Source organism: Cebus imitator, unplaced genomic scaffold (assembly GCF_001604975.1).
Source record: "Cebus imitator isolate Cc_AM_T3 unplaced genomic scaffold, Cebus_imitator-1.0 Scaffold136, whole genome shotgun sequence".
NCBI classification, from domain to species: Eukaryota; Metazoa; Chordata; class Mammalia; order Primates; family Cebidae; genus Cebus; species Cebus imitator.
This window is the reverse complement of record NW_016107451.1, coordinates 2,811,364-2,819,410: the sequence shown is the minus strand read 5'-3', so window position 1 is coordinate 2,819,410 and position 8,047 is coordinate 2,811,364.

Here is an 8,047-nt window from a genome sequence, read left to right as displayed (position 1 = left end):
AAAAAAAAAAAAAAAAAAAAAAGACATTGCAAAGGCACAAAGTTTGTGATGGCTACAGCACGGTAGGTTCAAGGGAGCAGAGGGATTAGAGGCTGGGAGATAAGCAGGGGCATCCATGAAGGGCCTGGAAGGCTGGGCTGAGGAAGTAGAACTCTCTGCCTCAGGCAGGGGTCAGACTTGGAGGATTTTAGGGAGAGAAGGGACATGGTCAGATCTGTATCTTTTTTTTTTTTTTTTCTTTTTTTTGAGACGAGTCTCGCCCTGGCCCCTAGGCTGGAGTGTAATGGCACAATCTCGGCTCACTGCAACCTTTGCCTCCTGGGTTCAAGGGATTCTCCTGTTCTCCTGCCTCAGCCTCCCAAGTAGCTGGGACTATAGGAGTGCGCCACCAAGCCCAGCTAATTTTTGTACCTTTAGTAGAGACAGGGTGTCACCATGTTGGCCAGGCTGATCTTGAACTCTTGACCTCATGATCCACCCGCCTTCTGCCTCCCAAAGTGCTGGGATTACAGGCTTGAGCCACCACGCCCAGCCAGATCTACATCTTAGAACAATGCTATGGAAGTTGGTTGTGGGGAATGGGTGAGCGAAGGAGAGGTCAGGCAAACTGTTCAATAAAGAGGACTGGGCACAAGCCAGGTAGGAGAAGCCAATGCCTAACGTAGGGCAGGGCGGGTGGCTCAGCAGGTGTGAGCACCTCTCAGTGTAAGGGCTGAGGTGGCAGAGGGGCAGATGGGCTGTGGAGCTGGCCACACTGAAGGCAGTTGGCTGTTTCCAGGGCTCAGGACCAAAGGGAGGCTGAGTCAGGAAGGCACTCCTGGGCTTTTGGCGTGAGCAGTCTCAGAGTCAGCAGATGCAGCTGGGTCTGTGTCTAGGGACAGGGAAGGTCCGCAGCAGGACTGCAGCCCATACCTGGGAATCAGGGCAAAGCCCAGCCTGGGGAAGAGCCCCCAGGAGCCAGGCCGGGTGTCAGGTGGGGTCCCTGTCCTGAAGAAAGAAGAGGCTGCTAGGTGGAGCACCTTTGGCACCTTTACGTCTCTGGCCACTTCTTTTTTATGGCTCCCTGCAACGATGAGACATGGACATCTGGAGGCACCTGGGGCTAGTTTCTTCCTCATTTGTGCCTGCTCATATGAGGCTCCCTTTAGTCTCCGCATGTTGACTCCAGTTACAATCTGATCCTGAACTGGGACCAGGGGTGTCCTGTTCCTGGCTCCAAGCTCCTGGCGAGGATGGACTTGGGTTTGGCTGCACCTGCTCAGGTGCCTTCGGAAGTGTGCTCACCTCACCAGCCTTGTCAGAATGCAATCTCAGGATGATATAAGAGTTCAGGAAATGCCACCCTGAAGTATGTCACTTTGGACTTCAAACTGACAGCATTTGAGGAACAGCAAATAAATACAGGGAGGGACTTTCTCTGGACTTCCTTTGTCTGCTTCAAGATAAATTCTCCAAAAGGAAATCAGTGGTTTTAAATCTCCTTCCCAGGGAGTTCATCAACCAGAGAAGAGTAAACCCAGGTCACAGGACAGGAGACTGGGAGTCAGTGCCACCCCCAGACAGACTTTATCACTTATCACTATTCTTCTTAGGGCCCATTCATCTTTCCCCCAAATCACTTTTTCTCTCCTATGTTGCCTGAATCCTCCATCCGTTCCCCCCCTGTAAGAGGTCTATATGCTGTCACTGAGGTTTTGGACATTGGCTTTTCCTTCATGTGATGCCCCCATGCCTGTAGTACATTTGTGTACCCTTTCTTCTGTAACCCTTTCTTCTGCTGTCAGTTTATTTCATAGAGTCAATTACTGAACCCTCAGAGGGTAGAAGGGAAATCTTCCCTCCCCTACAGTGATGCTCTGGGACACCAGACATCTGGTGTCTGGCAGACACCAGAGCTGACTCCCAAGAGCCCATTTGGGCAATTAGTCACTCATATGATAAACATTTTAAACATTGTTTCAAGCCCCCAGAGTGTGCCAGTCCTTGGACTGAAAGCTGGATTTACAAGGTCAAATCAGATTCAGTCCTTGTGATAGAAGAGTTCATAATACAAAGGAGCCAAGCGCATGAAACACAACACAGCCTCTTACAGCACAACTCGACACGAGAGCCTCACACATCCCAACACAACACAGCCTCTTACAGCACAACTCGACACGAGAGCCTCACACATCCCAACACAACACAGCCTCTTACAACACAACCTCACACATCCCAACACAACACAGCCTCTTGCAACGCAACTTGACACGACAACCTCACACATCCCAACACAACACAGCCTCTTACAACTAGACATGACAGCCTCACACATCCCAACACAACACAGCCTCTTACAACACAACCTCACACATCCCAATACAACACAGCCTCTTACAACTCAACTCAACACGACAACCTCACACATCCCAACACAACACAGCCTCTTACAACACAACTCAACAACCTCACACATCCCAACACAACGCAGCCTCTTACAACTCCACACTACAACCTCGCACATCCAAACACAACACGGCCTCTTACAACTCAACTCGACACAACAACCTCACACATCCCAACACAACATACAAGAACTCAGGGCTGTTTTCTACCTTCTGGGTTCTCAGTTGAGAAAAGAGCAGCTCCCAATCAAAGGAGGCTTATTAATTAGGGAGGGAACTTATTGGAATGTCAGCAATAGAAGGCAGAGGGAAAGAGACTCTAAGTCAGATTAGCTGCTTCAGACTGATGACAGAACTCTCTGTGCCTCAGTTTCCACATCTACAACATGGAGAGAATAACAGTGTGTATGTCATAGGGCTTAAGGATGAATTGAGATAATACATGTAAAGTGGCCGGCACAGTGCCTAGAAGGTATAGCAAGCACAATAGCATTAGCTGTGGTGGTCATCATTGCCGTAGAATTATAGAACCTGATTATACTCTTAGGTTCTTAGAGTCAGAGAACTGTAGAATCATAGAACCCTAGGACCTTAGAACCTTCAACATAGAGGTTTATAAATATATATAAATATAACGTGCAGCAGACTATTAGCTAGGAGGGTGGGGAAGGGAAATCTCCCCATTCCTTCAGATGGAGGCAAAATTTCCTTTAATGCCTCAGTTTCAGGGCTGTCACATTCAGTTGCTCAGGTTGTACACAATATGCCTCTGGAGAAGGCCATTCACACAGACTTTGATGTGAATGGAGTTCCTTAGATGCAGCATGACATGCACCATTGCGTGAGAAAGCCCAGATCTCTCCCAGAGAAGTCTGCTAAGTCCCAGGGGGCTTACGCCTACGACCATAATCTCTGCCTCCAGCAAAACATGCTGGCTTTGTCTTGAGCCACACTGACCCGAATATGATGAAACTGAAACTTGGATTTCATATAAAAATAAAATCAGGCCAAGCGCAGTGGCTTACGCCTGTAATCCCAGCACTTTGGGAGGCTGAGGCGGATGGATCATGAGGTCAGGAGATCAAGACCATTCCGGCTAACATGGTGAAACCCCATCTCTACTAAAAAAATACAAAAAATTAGCTGGGCGTGGTGGCACTGTGCCTGTAGTCCCAGCTACTCAGGAAGCTGACGCAGGAGAATCACTTGAACCTGGGAAGTGGAGGTTGCAGTGAACCGAGATCGTGCCACTGCACTCCAGCCTGGGAGACAATGCGAGACTCTGTCTTAAAAATAAAAATAAAGAAAAAATAAATAAATAAAAATACTAGCATGACAACTTATGTTGGAGTGTGAAAAAAAAAAAAGAAATAAAAAATAAAAATAAAAATAAATAAAATCACTCTCCTTTAAGCATTCCTGAGAGCAGATTATACAGAGGTTTCAGAATGTTCTGGAGAGAGATCATATCTTGTGAGGCACAGTTTATTGCCATCCAGATGGTACAATGGAATGTGTTCTGTCCCTCCCTGACCTGTCATCTCTCTGCTCACTTCTCTTCCTCCCTCCCAATTTGCTTCTCAGGAGCCCAGAGATAATCTAGCCCAGGCTTCTGGTGGGGTCTCAACTCAAAGCCCTTATCAGAGCATTTTCCTCGACAAAAGTAGTTCCTTTTCCTGACAGGAATTTGGGCCATATGTTTAGGTAGTAATTTTTGTATACCTTATCACATTTAGTGCCACTTATAAAACCTGAGAGTCACAGAATATGAATAGCAAATGATCTAAGAAACAAAAATTTTGGAGTAAGCTAGCCTAACGACCACAAATTCTAAGAATTGTGGAGAATTTTAGAATCCCAAAAATCTTAACAATTAGAAGAGGCCTTAAGGGGTCATTGAGTCCACACCTTCTTCAACACGGGCATCTCCTCCACAGCATTGCTGGCAGCTGCTGATCCTGCCCCTGCAACAGCAACACAAAAGCACACTTTTGAGAAATATTGCAAGGTAGCTTGTTCTCTGAACGATGCATGGACTCGAATGGTCTATTAGAGTCTTTAAGAAGAGAAATACATATGAACTAAAGGGTGAAAAATGGCACGTTTTAATAGGTGAGTCTAAATGCAAAATGCTAACAACAAAATCTTAAAAGGATTCCTTCCTTCTTAAGCCTTATTTTCATCCTCTGTTAGTGTATTGCTAAACTCATCTTTCTCAGACACCCAGACCTCCCACGCGAGTATGTACATTCCATTTGGCTTGATTTCAAGTGCTAATGTATAAAGCTTCTGGGTTCTGGGTCTGGCAAGCTATTTCTCATGTTCTCTGATAAAATATTGAAAACCATCTCTAAGGTCTTCCAAGAGGGGATAGGTGGAAGCTACATTTCAATTTTCCACTGCATTTCAACCTCAATATAATGTGATTAGCTATGGCATTGGAAATCAGCTTAATGCAGGCCCATCTTGCTGTAGGGGGCAAGGAAAAACTCCCTTTATCCTCCAAAGGTCCACTGTAATCAGCTGACACAAAGGCAGATTAATAGAAGAAGAGGCATAAAAATTTTATTTTAATGTACATCGCACAGGAGAACTGAAGGAGAACGAATATCCTGCTGTCTTCATTTAATTCCACTGTGATCTGAGAGCAGACGTTGTATGGTTTCTATTATTTTAAATTGGTTAAGCTGTGCTTTATGGCCCAGAATGCAGCCTGCCGTAGTGAATGTTCTGTGAGAGCTTGAGAAGAACGTGTTTTCTGCTGTTGCTGGATGAAATATTCTATAGATACCAATTATATCCAGTTGATGGATGGTGCTGTTGAGTTCAGCTATGTTCTTACTGATTTTCTGCCTGCTGGATCTGTCCATTTCTTAGAGGGATGTTGAAGTCTTCAGCTGTAATAGTGGATTCATCTATTTCCCTTTGTAGGTCTCAGTTTTTGCCTCCACATTCTGCTGCTCTGTTGTTAAGCACATACCTATTAAGGATTGTTATGTCTTCTTGGAGAATTAACCCGTTTATCATTATGTGATGTCTCTCTTTATCCCTTATCATTTTCCTTGCTTAGCTTAGAAGTCTGCTCTGAAATTAACGCAGCTACTCTTACATCTTTTTTTTTTTTGAGATGGAGTCTTGCTCTTGTTACCCATGGCGCGATCTTGGCTCACCACGACCTCTGTCTCCCAGGTTCAAGTGATTCTCCTGCTTCCTGAGTAGCTGGGATTACAGGCACAAGCCACTACACCAAGCTAACTTTTTTTTTTTTTTTTTTTTTTTGAGACAGAGTCTCACTCTGTCACCCAGGCTGGAGTGCAATGGCGAGGTCTCAGCTCACTGCAACCTCCACCTCCCGAGTTCAAGCGATTCTCCTGCCTCATTCTCCCAAGTAGCTAGGACTGCAGGCTCCTGCCACCATGCCCAGCTAATTTTTGTATTTTTAGTAGAAATGGGGTTTTACCATGTTGGCCAGTCTGGTCTTGAACACCTGACCTCGTGATCCTCCCGCCTCGGCCTCCCAAAGTGCTGGGATTACCAGTTGGAGCCACCATTCCCAGCTGCTAATTTTGTATTTTTAGCAGAGACGAGGTTTCTCCATGTTGGTCAGGCTGGTCTTGAGCTCCAGACCTCAGGTGATCTGCCTGCCATGGCCTCCCAAAGTGCTGGGATTACAGGTATGAACCACTGCGCCCAGCCTCTCACATTCTTTTAATTCATGTTAGTCTGTTATATCTTTCTCCATCTCTTTACTTTTAATCTATATGTGTCTTTGTATTTAAAGTGGTATCTTGGCTGGGCATGGTGGCTCCCAGTACTTTGCGGGGCCAAGGTAAGTGGATCACCTGAGGTCAGGAGTTCAAGATCAGCCTAGACAACATGGTAAAACCCTGTCTCTACTAAAAATACAAAAATTAGCCGGGCATGGTGGCTGGCGCCTGCAGTCCTAGCTACGCGGGAGGCTGAGGCAGGAGAATCACTTGAACTCAGGAGGTGGAGGTTGCAGTGAGCTGAAAGCGTGCCACTGCACTCCAGACTGGGCAACAGAGAGAGACTCTGTCTCAAAAATAAAATAAAAGGCCGGTGCAGTGGCTCAAGCCTGTAATCCCAGCACTTTGGGAGGCTAAGGCAGGCGGATCATGAGGTCAGGAGATCCAGTCCACTCTAACACAGTGAAACCCTGTCTCTACTAAAAATACAAAAAATTAGCCAGGTATAGTAGCACATGTCTGTAGTACCAGCTACTCGGGAGACTGAGACAGGAGACTCGCTTGAACCCAGGAGGCAAAGGTTGCAGTGAGCTGAGATCACACCACTACTGCACTCCAGCCTGGGCAACAGAACAAGACTTTGTTTCAAAAATAAAGAAAATAAAATGAAATAAAATATAAAGTGGGTTTCTTGTATACAGCATATAGTTGGGTCTTGTTTTTTGATTCACTCTGACCAAATCTCTGTCTTGTAATTGGCATATTTAGATCATTGATGTTTACATTGATTATTGATATAGCTGGATTAATATATACCATATTTGTTACTGTTTTCTATTCATTGACCTTGTATTTTTGTCTTCCACACATTTTCTTCCTTTATAGTCTTAGGTGAGCATTTTAAATGATTACATTTTCTCTTATTTTCAGCATACCAATTATACTTATTTATTATTATTATTTTTGAGATGGAGTCTCACTCTTTCGCCCAGACTGGTTTGCGGTGGTGCAATCTCAGCTCACTGCAACCTCTGCCTCCTGGGTTCAAGTGATTCTCCTGCCTCAGCCTCCTGAGTAGCTGAAATTACAGACATGTACCACCATGCCCAGCTAATTTTTTTTTTTTTTTTTAATTTTAGTAGAGACAGGGTTTCACCATGTTGGTCAGGCTGATCTCGAACTCCTGACCTTGTTATCTGCCCACCTTGGCCTCCAAATATACTTACTTTAAAAAACTTTTTTAGGCTGGGCATGGTGGCTCATGCCTGCAATCCCAGCACTTTGGGAGGCCAAGGCGGGCAGATCTCCTGAGGTCAGGAGTTGAAGACCATCCTGGCCAACATGGCAAAACCCCATTTCTACTAAAAGTACAAAACTTAGTCAGGTGTGGTGGCAGGCGCTTGTAATCCCAGCTACTCAGGAATCTGACGCAGGAAAATAGCTTGAACCCGGGAGGCAGAGATTGCAGTGAGCCGAGATCGCACCATCACACTCCAGCCTGGATGACAAGAGCGAGACTCTGTCTGAAAAAATAAAAATTGTTTTAGTGATTGCCTTATAGTTTTCGATATACATATACACTAATCCCAGTCCACTTTCAAATGACACTATCCTGCTTCAATAATGAAATATTCCTAATTCCTCCTTCCATCCCTTGTTTCACTGTATTCATTTTGCTTCTATATAACTATAATCATTGTTGCTATTATTTTGAGCATCGTCTTATTTGTTAGATTGATTAAGAATAAGAATAAAAGTATACATTTTCTCTTTACTTGTTTTTTCTCTATTGCTCTTTCTTTATGTGGGTTTGAGTTTCTGATCTATTATTATTTTCCTTCTCTCTGAAGAACGTCATTAAACATTTCTTGTAAGTTAGGTTAACTGGCAACAAATTCCCTTAATTTTGTTTAAAATCGCCTTTGTTTCACTTTCTTTTTTTTTTTTTTTTTTTTT